Raw genomic sequence first — 15,762 nt, forward strand, 5'->3', positions numbered from 1 at the left:
CCTCTAAACATGCAAATGTTGCCATCTAGGTAAAAGTATTAGCAAAGCCAGTAGATTTCACAGGAGAAGTCTTTTCTTTGCCAATACTTAATCTTTTACTGAGGTGACACCACTTAGGCTCATATGTGAGATCTGAACAAATCTGTAATTGCAGGGTTGTGTCCTGAACGTAAAACACAAACTGCTTAAAATTGGCAAGCACTGTCAACTCTTTGTTTTTCTCTACATTTTAATAAAAATGTCCTGCATTCGAAAGTGATTTCAGCATATATCGTTGCTGGGTCATTGATACTGCAGGGAGAGCAACCCAAAAATCTTTCCCGTGTTTGTTGGAATAGCCGAATTTCCATCAGACCTCGTAATTTTTGGACACTTCTATACTTGTACTCGGGCATGTGGTTTAATGTATTTGTTTCAGTGGCATATTTATGTGAGGGACAGTTGTGGAAGTTTGCATTTTGTTTGCTTGCATGTCATGTTGGCCTTTTACTACCCGAAGCCCCGGCTGTCTGTTGCCTGTGGTTAATGAGGATTCAGTTCTTTTTAAAGCACTGTGAATGGTCTTCAAACAGTTTGTTCTCAAAGCTTTTTATTATCCCAAAAGGCCATTGCATTTTTTCCTCCCCATTGCAGCTGTACTTTGAACCAAGCCATGTTGACAACCCGAAATGATTCTGCGTTTTAGGGGATTAATGTTGACCCTACTCTGGCTCCCTGGTGGCATCTGAATGTCTGCTGTGGCTCGTCTACAGTACCAGTTTTTCTGTCCCTCTGTGATGTGCCTTTAGTCTTGCCCAGCAGGACACTACGCTGTAACCTTGATGACACTATAGATCTCGGCCTGATGATTATCCTGAACATTTGACTTCTTTTTTTCCAGGTGGATCCCAAATTTATGCGGAACATGCGTTTTGCCAAGAAGCACAACAAGAAGGGAATCAAGAAAATGCAAGCAAACGCTGCCTTGCAGTCCAAAAAATAGACCTACAAAAGAACGGACTGGTGTTCTGTTACAGCACCAAGAGAGTAAACTATCGAGCATTTTGTAAAATAAAATCTGTTCTGCGGGAGAAGACCCTTGGTCCTCTTGATTCTGAAAACGATGAAAAAGTCACTGCTGAGTTTCCATGAAGAAACTGCTTTTCTCCTGGGAGTTTGGTCTTTGCCAGGGGGCTATTTTAGAGGCAGTGGCTGATCAAATTTGGGGGTGGGGGCATTGCCAATCAGCTTCTTTATTTATTTTGGAATTTCCCAGACCGCACCCAACCAATGGAGCCTGGACCAGTTTGCAGGTGACAACGTAAACCATTAGATATTACATGCATTTGAATCTCGTGCGTTGCGATTGCTAATGCTTACCCTTTTTCTTCACCACCTGCATGGCTTGATCCTGGGCATGGTTTGGGCAGCAGATTCCAGGCTAAGGCAAAGGTGCCGCGTTTTCAGTGTTCCTGTGGCTGGGCTGCTAGTGGAGGTTTCTGTGATGTGGGTTTGGCGGGGGGGGTCCTGGATGAGTCTGGCTGCGGTGTTCTCTATGGACTGGAGGCTTTTGAAGAGCTGGGTGGAGATTACAGCGTTGCCATATTTGAGGCGGCTGGAAACCAGGGCCTGCATGATTGTCTTTCTGATGTTGATTGGCATCCATCTGAACATTATGCAGAGCATGCAAAGGGTGCGGAAGCAAGAGGCGGTGATTGCATTGACTTGTCTCATGGTCAGTTGGCTGTCAAGGATGATTAAGTTGTGTGCATGGTTTGTCTACATGGGTGTTGGTCTGAGTTCCACTGGCCAAGGATTATGCTCCCATGTGGAGATGTTCTTCCAGAAGATTAGTGCTTATGTTGTGCCGGAATTGAGTTTGAGGCAGCATTCCCTCATCAATTTGGCTATGTCGGTCATGGTATTGTGGAAGTTTATATTAGCAGCAATTACTCTGCTTACGTAATTGTTGATAAAAATAGGAAACCCAATATAAAAAATGTAAACCAACAATGTACAGTAAAATATGTGAACGCAACGTTCTGAGGTAGAAGAGGAGGGAGATACAGGGTAGGGAGAGTAGAGGCATGGTTTCCCCCCCCCAAGGTAGTGATGCACAGGTTAAGTGGGGTAGGGGGCGGGGATACCTGGCCTAGTCATAATAAGAGGAATTTATTGGACAAATATTTTCCCTCTTTCCGGAAGAGGGATGCGGAAGGGTTGCATCTGATCTCCATGGGTAGAGAGTTCCAACTGTTGGGGTCCATTCCCGAGAGAGAACAGGTGTAGGTTTTCATTTTATTGAATTTTTAGCATGAGAAGTAGGAAACTCGTGCTTCTGAGGATCTATTTCCTCAAATTAGGGTCAGTTTCTCAGGGGGGATTGTGGTGCAGCGCTTTGTGTCATGCAGGCAATTTTGAAATGCATCCTGGTCTCGCATGGAAGCCAATTCAGTGCACGGAAGTCGGGGCTATGTGATCACTTTTTTAAACCCGTGTTGAGGGTAGCCTTTGGAGATGCAAGTGAGGTTTTCCAGAGGCCCACAAAGGTAGTGCTACCGTAGTCAAACTTTGAGAGCACACATGCATGACTCGCAGTTGTGAGGTCAACCGTGGGGAGGGATTTTTTTAGTTTCCTAATGATATGTAACTGGTGGTTAGCTCCTAATAATGGCACGGGTGTGTTTTTGCAATGAGGCCTTTGTCTAGTGTATACCTATGGATTTGGCAGTGTCTGGTGTGCAATTCAAGGTAGAGATAAGGGAGCCAGTCATTGACGATGGGGTTGTAGTGGGTGGAGCGATAAGTAAGAATTTGTTTTTAAGGGCAATGACTGTAGTGGTTGAGTTAGCCATTGTTGCGTTTTTGTTAGGGCGACGTTGAGGGTGTGTATGTCCTCGATGGAAGTTATACTTGTGTAGTCCTTGTCAGCATAAATATGATAGACGTGGGAGAGTGTGAGGATTTCAGTAAGGGGCTCCATATAGAGGTTGAACAGTGTCGTGGAGAGGATGGATAGTCGGGGGACACCCAGCTATAGCGGAAACTGCTAGGAAAGGTGCTTGATTAGGAAGCACTGGCATCACCGACAATGTGGACCATGGCAGTTTGAGTCCTATGGCTCAGGCAGAAGCCAGATTGACAGTGGTCAGAGTAGGAATTGTTCAATGTGATTGTGGAGCTGCAAATATACACATTTCTCTGGGAGTTTGACCAGAGTAGGGATGATGGAGATGGGGGCGGTAGGGGTAACTTGACCAATTTTGAGGCAGTCTGGTGGAGAGCCATGTGAGAGGCATTGGTTGTCCTTGTCCATAGTGGGAGTAGGAGGTGAATGGACTCTTAAAGGAGGTGTAGGGGATCAGTAAAGTGGTTTCAATATTTCAAGGTCAAAAGACTGAGTGCCAGTCTCATCGAGGGTTAAGAAGCTAGACCAGGAGGTGGTATTTTGTCTTTGATCTATATGGACAAGCTTCATTATTCATTGTGGAGCGGTTGGTGCGGAAGTAGATTGGGAGCGACCTGGATGTCTTTGGTAATTTGGACTGTTTTCTCAGTGGAAAAGGAGACCAAGGTTTGTCAGGAGGTGCGGTATTGTTGGTGGAAGTAGGGTCACTCCTGCAAGAGGAGTGTTTTCTGATCATTTCAAACCGTTTCTTGGGCCTATTAGAGACAATGTCTAGTTGGTATTGAAAGAAGGCTGCTTTGGAGTTCCTAATGTGCCTGTTGTAGGCGCTGCGCCATTGATGTGGGAGTATCAGATTGACCAAGGAGGGGATGTGTCTCCACGCTCTTTCAACAAGTCTGAGGTGTCGCTGTTCTTCGTTAAGGTTACTGTTGAACCAAGGATTGAATCGTTTGGACGAGATTCTTTTTAATTGCTTTGGGACTATAGTGTCCATGGAATTGAGGTCCTGGGCATAGGGTCGTGGTGGGAGGCAGGAGCAGGATCTCGTTACTGATCGTTGACAGTGTTAATATTTCTGGTGTCACGGATCCAGTGTTTGGCTTTCTTTGCTTGGCCTTTGGAGGTGATTTCTGCTAGATTTAGGGAGAAGGTGACACAGTAGTGGTCGGTCCAGTCGCATGGAAGAACAGAATCACCTTGTACAGTGTTCTCTTTAGCAATGATACGGTCACAGGTGACTCCTTTGTGTCGGGCTATTGCAGGCTTGTACGCGGTTGAGGTCATAGAGGAAGGATTGTAGCTATAATAAGACTCCCCACGTTATCACTTGAATATCCGCTTTAAATGTATTTTGGAAGTTCAGCATTTTTCTCCAAACGTCAGCTTAGGAGTTCTGTCTTGAATGTATAGTTTTGTCATACATGAATGCATGCCACGAAGTAACTTGTACTAGAACCTTTAAGTAGAACACACATTCAAAACGATCTATTCTAATTCAAGAATGAACACTACTACATGATGCATATTCGACCGCTCTTTACTGGCAGCTTGATAACTAGCAGAAGCTCACCAGCTAGTCGTGAGTGAATCCTGGTATGGCTCTCATGCTGCCGGATGCACAGTATCTGGAAGGGGTTGGGCTGACTCTCGGTTCGGTTCTGTATGCTAGCGGGGGTAGTGGGCACTCTGGTAGCCGCATGATTTTGGGTTTCTAATTGGATTTGATGCGTGGAGCAGTAGGTGGATAGTAACCGGGTTAGAGGGCAGGCCCTGGGTGTGAAATGACTGAGGTGGTGGAAGGGATGCAGCATTTGGGCAAGTAGTGACTGGGCAGACTGGTGTGTGGTGGCAAGTGGATTGCAGGCTAATGACCAAGATGGGGCCGGGGGTTTTGATTACCGTAGGGCGGGATTGTGGCACTGTGGATGTCCAGCGGGTGGGCACTGGAGGGAGAGATGAATAATTGCTAAAGGAGGTAAGATTTGGAACAAATGAGGTGTGGCAGAACTATGAAGCAAGTGGTGTCTGAGGTACGGGCGGTGAAGGCGGTCGGTGCAATCCGATGTGTAGAGGGCAGGTCTGGTGGAAAGGGTAGGAAGATGGGGCATGGCGGGCAGGTTAAGCGTGAGGCACTGGGCTGAGTGCACAGTGCCCATGGGTTGTAGATGTATGGAGTTGGCACCTCGAGGAGGGAGTTGGGGATTTGGTTGCCTCTACACCGGTGACTGGTCTTCAGAAAGAATGCTCTGGTTGTTCATTTTAAGAGATGATCAGATTGACAACTGCAGGAGTCTGGTGTGGGCCGGGGAGAGCAATGATTCAGTGTGTTTAGTGTTTTCCCATTCTGTCACTACCAATCCTGGTCAGCATCCTACAGGCTGTCACTAATTTCTGCACCATCCGAACCCCGTCGCCCACCCCCAGTCCTGGTCATGCTTCATTTCCCTGTCAAGCTCTCAGCCCCACTGCAACCCCTGTCGAGCGCTCCGCCCCGCCGCAACCCCTGTCGAGCGCTCCGCCCCACCGCAACCCCAGACGCACTCCCCATCCAAGTGTTTGGTTGAGGCGCAGTCTGTGCCACCCTCCTGTACCTGCCACCTCCAGCTCTGACTTCCCAGTGCTTCTACATTCTCAGTCTTGGTCACGTTCAGTTCTTTCACCCTCACTGTCCCTTCCACCCCCCTCTTTCCTGTCACTCGTAGTCCGCCCCACACTCCCTACCACATTCCCAAATCCTACCATCTTCCCAGTCCCTCTTACACTCAAAGGTCCCAGACACCCTCCCTCACATTCACGATAGCAGCCTCCGTTTCCTGGCAGTCCTTTCCATCACCTGTCTTGTTCCTTGTCCCAGTCACAGACCCTGTTACACTCCCTCCCTCAGCCCTTTCCACTCCTGGTCCCTTTCATCTCAACCACTCTAGCCAAGAAACAGCCTCACCATCGCGGTCACCCTTCCAGTCCCAATCACACTTGTATTTCCAGTCACCCTCCCTGACTGTCACTATTCAACTGTCACAATCCCAGTTCCCATCGCCCTGTGCGCCGGTCTCACTTCATTCCAGGCTGCACTTAAGTTACACACCCAGTCTTTGTCTCCCACCTCATTCTTGTCACATTCGGCCTCAAGCACCCGGCCCACCCATGTCACGCTTTCTCTAACACTGCCACTTGTACCACAACCCATATCACACGGCCAGTACATGCCATACTGCCATTGCATGCCAACCTCCCCATGACACTGCCAGTACCTACCACACTGCCTGCCAACCTCCCCGTGCCGTGAGTGATGGGGCTGGTGTAGGATTGTTTGCACAGGTATAGAGGGTACGCGGATAGCAATGATTTGAAGCGGAAGCTGATTAATTGCCCCTGCCCAGGATTTGTTTTGTTCCCGCTTTTGATTTCTTACTGACATTTTAGTGTTGATGAACCATCTGAAACCTACTATTCCACGTCTTTGGAAGTTGCTGGAGTCCTCTAATCTTATTTAAGGTGTATTTGACCTCAGTAAACCAAATCTGAAGTGAGGGTGCGTTCTTGCTGAAGATAATGGGTAACCCTACTTGTTCCAAGTGCTTTGGGGCGATGATCGGGATAGGATGTTCTTGTCATGTTGTGATGAGTATGCATTTGTGCCCCATGAAGCTTTTATTTAACTTGTTTTTATTGTATGATTCTAGCATTTGTATAGTGCATACTACCCTTTGGTGGGGTGCTGAAGGGCTTAGCCACCCGGTCGCAAGCTACGCTGTGTGCTGTAGGGCTTGGAGGGTGTTTTTAGCCTATATGTAAAGTGTTATGTCATGCATGATGTCCACTGAGGGGCAATTATCGTGTTATGGGATGCAGGGTCTGGCGGGTGAGGGTATGTGATCGACTTCCTTTTGATGTTGCTTATGCGCCTACCCTGTAGTAGCATCGCAGAACATCCTGTGATTGTTACTTTGAGTAACTTCTACCCAGTGGTACTTTTTTATTCACCGTAAAAAGGCGGAGTCTGACTCGGCAAAGGTTCAAGTCTGTAACGTTCAGGGGCTAATTTATGCACCGTGGTGTATATATCAGATTATAGGGCGTTGTATGTTAAGGCAGCAGAGTGCTACTTTGTTCTATATGGAGGCACTGGGTGACTTGTTTATTTATTTATTCAAAGTTTTATATAGCGCGAACAAGATCCTTACAGATATCAGAGCGCTTCACAGAGACAGGGGCAGGGCAACATGAATGAACAATATAATGGAAGCAATATAGTAATCACTAAACATAGAAGCTAACAATGTACAGAAACATGTCAACATACCGTCAGGTAAACAAGTAATATAAATACAACAAAGCGTAGCATATATTGGTCGTTAGAGAGTATCGTAGTAGTGACCCCCTAGGTAGGAGGATAGCGCCAAAGGGCAGGGTGATCAGTGGTACAGCGCGATGCAGAGACTCAGATCCAGTCTCTGTAAGGTTCAGGAGATCTTGGCCAGAAGGATTCTTTTCACCTCTTTCTTGAAGAGTGCAGTGGAGGAGATAAGCCTGGTTTCCGGAGGGAGCGCATTCCAAATCCTGGGTGCCATTCCTGAGAAGGAGCGCTTGTATGTTTTTTCTTTCCGGAATCTACTAGGTTTCAGAAGTAGATTTTTTTTGTACTACGATTGGATCGCGACCCTCCTGAAATAGACAGCTTTTGCGCGAGGTAGTTGGGTGCTTTGTGGTGCACGGCCGAGTGTCATTATTGCAATTTTTAGCTGTATTCTGGCTTCAAAAGGCAGCCATTTTAGAGATTTTAGGTCTGGGGAAATATGCGAATGTTTTCTTGAGCCAGTAATGAGTCTCGCGGCAGCGTTCAGGGTGGCTCTTAGGGGTGCTGTTGTGGATTGCGGGAGTCCGCTGAGGGCCACAATTCCGTAGTCTATGCGAGGGATGACTAAAGCTTGTACAGCTGTTTGGAAGTCTTTGGCAGGGAGGAAGGGTTTGAGTTTCCTCAGTGTGTTGATTTGGAAATTAGCCCCTTTTGTGGCTTTGCTAACGTGTTGTTGCATGTTGAGCTTGGCGTCAACTGTGATGCCTAGGGATTTCGCTGAGTCCACGATAGTAGGTTGGACATTGAGTGCTGTCAGGTTATTGAGTCACGTTTGGGTGGTGGAAGTTTTCGCCGGGGGTGAGATGAGTAGGAACTCAGTTTTCAGCGCATTTAGTTTGAGGTGATTAACGTCCAGCCAGGATTGAGTGTTGCTAAGTGTGGAATTCAGTAGTTTGATATCTTCCGGGGATTGTAGCTTTAGGTAAAGTTGTCATCGGCGTACATATGGAATTGAACATTGGATGCTTGGAGCAAGGTGGCGAGTGGTTCCATGACGAGGTTGAACAGTGTGGGGGAGAGGGAGGATCCTTGCGGGACACCTAGATCTGCAGGCACTGGTTTAGATAGCACATTGTCGATCTTGAACTTCTGCGACCGGTTATGAAGGAGAGAAGAAAACCATTTGAGAACAGTTCCCGAAAGACCCATTCTAGTGCTTAGCAGCTCCAGCAAGTTCTCATGTTTGACCGTGTCAAATGCTGAAGAGAGGTCAAGAAGGATGAGGAGGCAGGGCTCATTGCGATCAAGGATTTGGAGGGCGTCATCAATTATGTGTGTCATAGCTGTTTCCGTGCTATGTTTCGCTCGGAAGCCTGATTGATGAGGGTTGAGGAGGTCATATTGATCAATGTGTTTTGTTAGTTGGAGTTGGACACATTTCTCCAGCAGTTTGGCCAGGGTGGGGATATTGGTGATAGGCCGGTAGTTGTTCAGGTCAGACGGGTCAGCTGTGGGTTTCTTGAGTATAGGCGTGACTTGCCCCACCTTGAGGGAGTCTGGGATGAGACCTTGTTGTAGGGAGCTGTTGATGATTTTGGTCCCAAGGGGGTGAAGTCTTTTACAGCATTAGCAGGTAGAGGGTCTGTGAGGTGATTCGAGGGCTTCAGAGTGCAGAGTAGTTTGTGTATATCTTCTTCCGTGTAGGTGTCGAAGTGCAGCCAGGATGCATTGTTTTTAGGTTGAGTGTTAGACATTCTGGTGTGATTGGGGAATCGGCATAAGTCCATGACGAGGTCATTTCTTATGTTGTCGGTCTTTTGCTTAAAGAAAGAAGAGAAGGCTTCACAGTGTGGGGTGTCGCTTGTTGCTTTGTTTGATTGTAAGGGTTGTGTCTTTGTTTGAGTCTTGATTAGTTCGAACAGTTTTCTTGGCCTGTTTTTTGCTTGGTCCAGTAGACTGCTAAAGAAGTCTGACTTTGTGCGCTTTATTTTCCTAAAGTAGTCATTTCTCTTCTTTTTAAGCGTTTTTAGATGCAGTGATGAGGGGTCAGATCTCCAAGTACGCTCTGCCATTCGCATAGTGCGCTTTTCGTCATTGAGTCTGCCATCGTACCAGGGGTTAGAAATTTTGCTGGAGACTCTCCAATTGCAGTGGAGCGACTTCATTGACTATTAATTTCATAGAGTCAAGGTAGTGGTCGGTCAGTGATTGGGCATCCGAGACACCTGGAGGGGGAAGGAGGAGACTGCCGAGGTGGGGAGGCAGTGTAGTGGGATTAAGACTCTTCATGTCCCTTTTCCAGATTTTGGATTTGGTGGGTTGAACCGGGTTAGGTTTAACTTTTTCGTTAATAGAGAAGGTGATAATGTGGTGATCTGACCAATCACAGGGTTGGATCGCCTCCAGTTTGGTAGAGTCCTCCTTGGTGATGATGAGATCGAGTATCGCGCCTTTGTCGTGTGTTGGTCTATCACATATTTGGGTGAAGTCCAGCGCTTTGAGGAAAGTTTTGAGACTGTTCACCTCTGTGTCTTTCTGATCATTCCAGTGGAGGTTAAAGTCACCCAAGTAGATTTGGGTGATCTGACGACCAGCATTAGAGGTGATCGTGTCCATGAGTTGTTGGGTGAATATGAGGTTGTCGCCAGGCGGGTGATAGATGGGATGTAAAGCACAAACTTGTTTGCCCTCGCTGGTGATATCGAGGCAGAGGAGTTCACAGGAGGTAAGGGAGGGGGAGGCGGCTTTAGTGACGGAGAGGTTGCTCCTAAAAATGCATGCAATTCCCCCGCCTGTCTTGCCAGGCCTGTCCAGTCTAATGATGTGATAATTGGGGGGGACTAATATGTCCATTATCGGGGTAGAGGCTTCAGTAAGCCACGTTTCAGTCAGAATCGCTAAGTCCAGTTCCATTGCTGATACGAGATCAGCGATGTCGGGGGAGTGTCTCTGGGCCGATCTGCAGTTGAGTAGGATGCATTTGAGTTTGGGAGTGAGAAGGGTGGACGAGCCTTCTAGAGAGGGGGATTTTTCTGAGGTTGCTAGGGATGGAACCTCTGTTACTATGGGTTGGGAGCCTCAGAGGGTTTGAGTGAGTTGTGGGTATGGGGATGTGTGCGTTGGTTATGTGTTTTTCAGGACCTGGGCCATAGGAGCGTAGGAGAGAGTATAGGTCGCGGTCAGACAGTGAGTTGAGGACACGGCGAGGGCGGTGGGGGTTATTGCGAACGGGGATAGTCGGCCATCTCGGGGATCGTTTGAGGCGAGGGTATGTAGGGAGGGTGCGTCGTTTGTAGGGTAGTGGGATGGTGGGAGGTAGGCTGGGCGAGGAGGAGGTCTTTGATGTCGTGGACATCCTTTTTGACTTGTAGGAGATCCTCTTTGACTTGTTGGAGGGTAGATAAGGTCAGGTCAACAGAAGTATTGGAGATGGCGTTGGTGGTGAGAGCCATTGGTGAATGGTTGAGTAGTGAGCTGGAAAGCGGGCAGGGTATCGAGGGGGGTGGGGGGATATGCTGGCGTTGTTGAAACGTTCTGCGGTGATGAGTGGGATGGTATTCGAAGTGTGGGCATATTTGTGGACGAGGGGTGTGGGTGGAGTAGGTGGGGAGTGGGAGACATATGTGGTGTCGTCAGTGGGAGACGGTGCAGGTGAGTTAAAGAGAGAGTGAAGGCTGAGGACAGTGGGGGTGGCAGGAAGGTAGTGGGGGCTGAGAGTAGGAGGAGAGAGAGAGGGGGATGTTAAGGTAAGAAAGGCGGTATGTTCTGTGGGACTCGATGCGAGGGTGGGGGTGTCGTGAGGGTGGGGAGGGAGGTGGATCTGCCTTGGGGGGGGGAGGGGGAGGGGGGGAGATAAACCCAGGACGGTGGCGTGTTCAGAAGCGTTCATGGGGGGTGTAGCGTGGGGGGAAGGGGGCGTGGGGGAGTCGAGGATGTGGGTGTATCGAGGAGGTATGGGAGGGGGTGTGCTCACATGGGGATTGAGAATGGGGGGGAACAAAGGGTGGGATTTGTCATTGCGCGTGCTGTTCTGGCGCTGATATAGGTGGGAGGTGTTGTGGGTGGGGGTTGTTATGTCAGGGGAGAGGGGGATGGGGGACTTACTGTTCTGTTGAACTGAATTATGTGTAGCAGAGGGCACTTGATTTTTTTTTTTTTGTAAAACAATTTTTACTTCAGAATCAGGAACATACAATCAAAGAGACAATCCCGCCTGTATCGGCTCATCGCCAGTCCTCATCAAGAAACAAAATTATACACAGCCATTCAGCCCACATCCCGGAGGCAGGGCGGCGATAGTTATAAATCCGTACCGAAGCCAGGCGAGAGTACAATAATATCAATGTTCACTTGGGACCAATATAGTGAGGCGCCCATAAGAAATCTGCTTTTCTCCACCTACCCAATCCCTAACCCCAACCGATAACACCGCCCCCCCCAACCACAATGAAGTGTAATGCACTAGGTCAGTTTCCTCATCTTGCCTAATTAAACATACTTAACACGTCCAACTGCACGCCATCCGCTCACAACCATCGCCAGACGTGCGGCGGGGCCCCACCCTCCACCCACCCCCAAGTCCCTCGCCGGTGTGGGCCGAATTCAGGATAAGTACACAGTACTCAGAAGCTGAGGGGATAACTCTCGCACAATCTAGCAGAGGGCACTTGATGCGTGGTGTGGGGGCAGAAGGGGGTGCCTGTGAGATCTCAGATTATACAGTGATAGGTGAGAGCAGCAAACCCAGTCCTGATTTTCATTACACCCGGTTAGTAGTATTATATGGCCTTTGTTGTTTTTCACAGCATACCAAACTCTGCCCATTTGAGACTTTTCTCCACGAAGTTATCACTTTTTAGTATGCGCACAATTAAGTGCACTTATAACTTCACTCCTGTATGTAATGTTGGTATGTATTTATTGAAGACTATTGGTACTCAATTTAGTACGGATGTCCTACTTGTATAGCTAGTTGGCTTTTAATGCTCTTTCATGTTATAAATGCGAACCTTTTTCCCCCTTCTGCATCCAAATAACTGACTCATTTATCCACCACTTAAATTGCTTTCATATTTCACTATACAAATTCAACACTAATCCTTTATGGGTTTCAGAGTAGCGTGCTACTCGCCGTAAAAGCACTTTTACGGGACATCCAAAGTCTTGCAGTAAACACGGAAGGGAAAAGAACAGACCACACAAGTCAACATGTTAAAACAACAGAACATACTTGTTTGAAGGAAACAAGTAAAGTTAAGGGCAAACATAATCTTTCAAATAAATAGGCTTTTTCACCCTCATCTCTCTACCAACATGAGGAGCATTTAACACACACCTATTTTCAGGATCCACTTGCTCCAGTAGATTGTCAGAAGGAACAAGATCAACTTGACACATCTCCTCTCACACCAGAGGGACTCTAAGTCTAACACCAGCCCGATCACCTGTAAACTCACAACCATTCATGAACATCTAAGGCGAACATGAATCTTCATCGCACACAACACACCTCAACACTTTTCCCTGTCTCTGGTAAAGAGCAACCCATCTTATGTTCCAGGTTTGTCCATGATCCAATTTCACCCCACTGCACAAACTCTTAATGGGCCGCAGAACTTGGTCATGTCATTCACACCAACACCTGGCCAGACTTTGACCCTATCTCTGACTGCAATTAAACTTTTTTCCCATCCTATCTGGACCTCCATGATCCTTTTGTCACTCTCATGCATCCATAAAGGCACCAACTTGCTTCCCCGCATAATTTTGAATGGACTTCTCCCTGAGTATGCGTTAACCGGAGTGCGATACGCCCAAAGCATGTCTTTGACATCCCCCACCACGGACATCCGTGCACTGCAGGCCAACTGCATTGTCCTTTTAACCTGCCTGTTGACTCTTTCCATGAGACCATTTCCCTGAGGATTGTACAAAGACGAAAAAGCATGGTTCACTCCCAAAGTGACAAAATGTCAACTGACCTCAACTGAGTGCTGTTATCGGTGAGGATAACTGAAGGTACACCTCTCCTAAACACAACACGAAGTAAGTCGATCGTAGAGGTAGTGGTAATGTTTCGCATAAATGCAACCTCCACCCACCTGGACTTGGCTCCAACAAGTAACACTGCAATTCTTTCTTGCTCAGGTAAAAATGAAAATTGCCCCATAGAATCTAGGCAAACTTTCTCCCACACCTCCTTAGCATCAGACACATGCTGCTCCTCCTGCACACGTCCAACACCCATTCCGAGAAGTTTCTCAGAATCCATGCACACAGAAGGTACAATCCATTCCTTTGTTTCAGCATCCATGAGCAGCCAGCAAAATCCTCTTTGTGGTTAAAGTCTGTCCCAACCCAATAAGACGTGACCTTAAAGAAACAGGAGGCACCCATTTTTCATTACGCATCAATAAGCATACTCCAAAGAGACAACTCATCAACCACCTTGAAAAATGGTCTGACCACATGAGGTAGAATGCTTTCCCTTCTGACCTCCCCTTTTACAGTTTTCAACACTCACTGATGAGTCATATCCTTCTCCATAGCACTCATCCACTCCCCTCTGGAAATGGCAGCTCACAAACTCTCTAACATCTCCCACACTTGTAACCACCTCTTCTGTGACTACCTCGGCAGGTTCCGCAGATCCATCTTGGAAGTCTAGATAAGCTGTCAGCCACTTTATTCTTCCAACCACGGATATATTCAATCCAATAATCATAGTCTTGCAACCCGACAGCCAACCTAGCCAAATGCCCAGAACAGTTCTTACTGCCACCTGGTCCCAAAACCTTGAGTAGAGGTTTATGGTCTGTCCTAAGAGAAAATACACCTCCCCACAAAAAGAGTGAAGTAAGTTGCAGCCCACGCAGCAGCTAAAGCTTCTCGCTTAATAACTGAATAATTGCGCTCTGTCGGTTAATGACTGTGAGGTCTTCGCTTGCTTGCCATGCAACTGAGACAAAACCACACCAATCACAACTGTGCCAGCATCAACAGTGACAATGCTCCTCAATGAGCTTCGGAACAGTGCAAGAATCCCAGCATTGGCAATGTTCTTAATGGCAAAAAATGCCTGTTTTTGTAACTCACTCCGCACAACTTTCTTGCCTTGCTGCAACAATTCCCTGAGTGGTTCAGTTTTGAGGGCCAAATCTTACACATTTGGAGTAATACTCCACTGATCCCATAAGGCTCTTAGAGCATCTTTGGCCCCAGGGACATCAGATTTAATAATGGCACTCACCAACTTCATTTTGGGCTTTACACCACTCATGGTGATCATGTAACCCAAATACTTCACCCCTTGAACCTAAAAAACACACTTTTCTCTACGTAATGTCAAACCTGCCTTCTTTATGCGAGTTAACTCTTTCCCATACACCAGAATGTCGTCCTGGAACACATCATTGCTGAGACCAAACAAAATCCCAGTCATCAACCATTGGAACACACTGGCAGCAAAACATAGCCCAAATGGGAGTCTACAAAAATGAAAGGTATCCTCTGAAGTAATGAAAGATGATAAGTTCTTTGAGTGCAGATGGATCTTTACCTGATGGTAGGCACTCCTAAGATCTAACTTAGAGACCCCCCCCCACATCAAAATAAGTTCCTTAATGTTCGGTAGGGGAAATTGTTGATGACAACATTTTGGTTTATGCTGCAGAGGTCCACACAGAAGCGGAGTGAACCATCAGGTTTTCTCTTGATAACCGCTGGAGACAACCACTCAGTAGCCTCGACCGTCTCTATTACACCATTAGCCAAGTATTGCTGGATGACCTTTTTTACCGCTGCCCTTGCAGCCATGGGAATTCGCAGTGTTTAATAGGGACAGCACCATCTTTCATCTTGATTCCATGCTCACAGTTCTTGAACTCCCCCAATCTGTCCTCAAAAACCTCACTGTGATGAGAGAGCAGTCCTTCAAGGTCCGATGTTTCTACCACCATGACTTTACTGTCAGCTTTGGGGTTAATTATGATGTTAAGATGCACATGTCTAATTGGTGTAACCAGCCTAGTATTGGACGACTGTCAGGTGCCACATGAATCTTCCCTTGAGTCTGACGATCTCTTCACTAAATTTTTGCATTCATGAATTCTAGGACACCAATGTCAGACCTTTGATAACCTTTAAGTATGACATCAGAGGTTACTAAGACACCACCAGGCCATGTGGTATCAAAGAATACTTTGGTTGTTATTGTGTAGAGAGAACCAGTGTTTACCATAAGGGACAGTTTCACCATTGACCTCAAAATCCGCTCTAGGACGAGATAGTGTACGCTCCTCATCATGGCCGTCAAGCACATCATCGTGAACCATTCACATTTTGTAATCCGTGCTCATCTTCAAGAAAAGCAACTCTCTTCTCCCACCTTGCACATGCGCACTAAGTCGCTCTTTTTCCCCACACTTCCGACAGTCTTTGCCCACAGCAAAACGGTGTTTAGAGTCTGCAAGGTGGTAATTACTTCTGCATCTAAAGCAAACACAAGAAGACTTCCCATTCATAGTAAAGGAATTTTTCCAACCCACAGTTTTTGTAAAACTACCCGCAGTAAATTGTG

The 15,762-nt window shown here is 47.1% G+C and overlaps 1 non-coding gene across 1 annotated transcript; it reads left to right on the plus strand.

Moving 5' to 3' along the window:
* Nucleotides 1-241: 241 nt before the first annotated feature.
* Nucleotides 242-372, plus strand: LOC144783531 (small nucleolar RNA SNORA71). Its single transcript, XR_013601489.1, has one exon. It is a non-coding gene; the product is annotated as a small nucleolar RNA SNORA71 (small nucleolar RNA).
* Nucleotides 373-15,762: the final 15,390 nt, after the last annotated feature.

Source organism: Lissotriton helveticus, chromosome 9 (assembly GCF_964261635.1).
Source record: "Lissotriton helveticus chromosome 9, aLisHel1.1, whole genome shotgun sequence".
Lineage (NCBI taxonomy): Eukaryota > Metazoa > Chordata > Amphibia > Caudata > Salamandridae > Lissotriton > Lissotriton helveticus.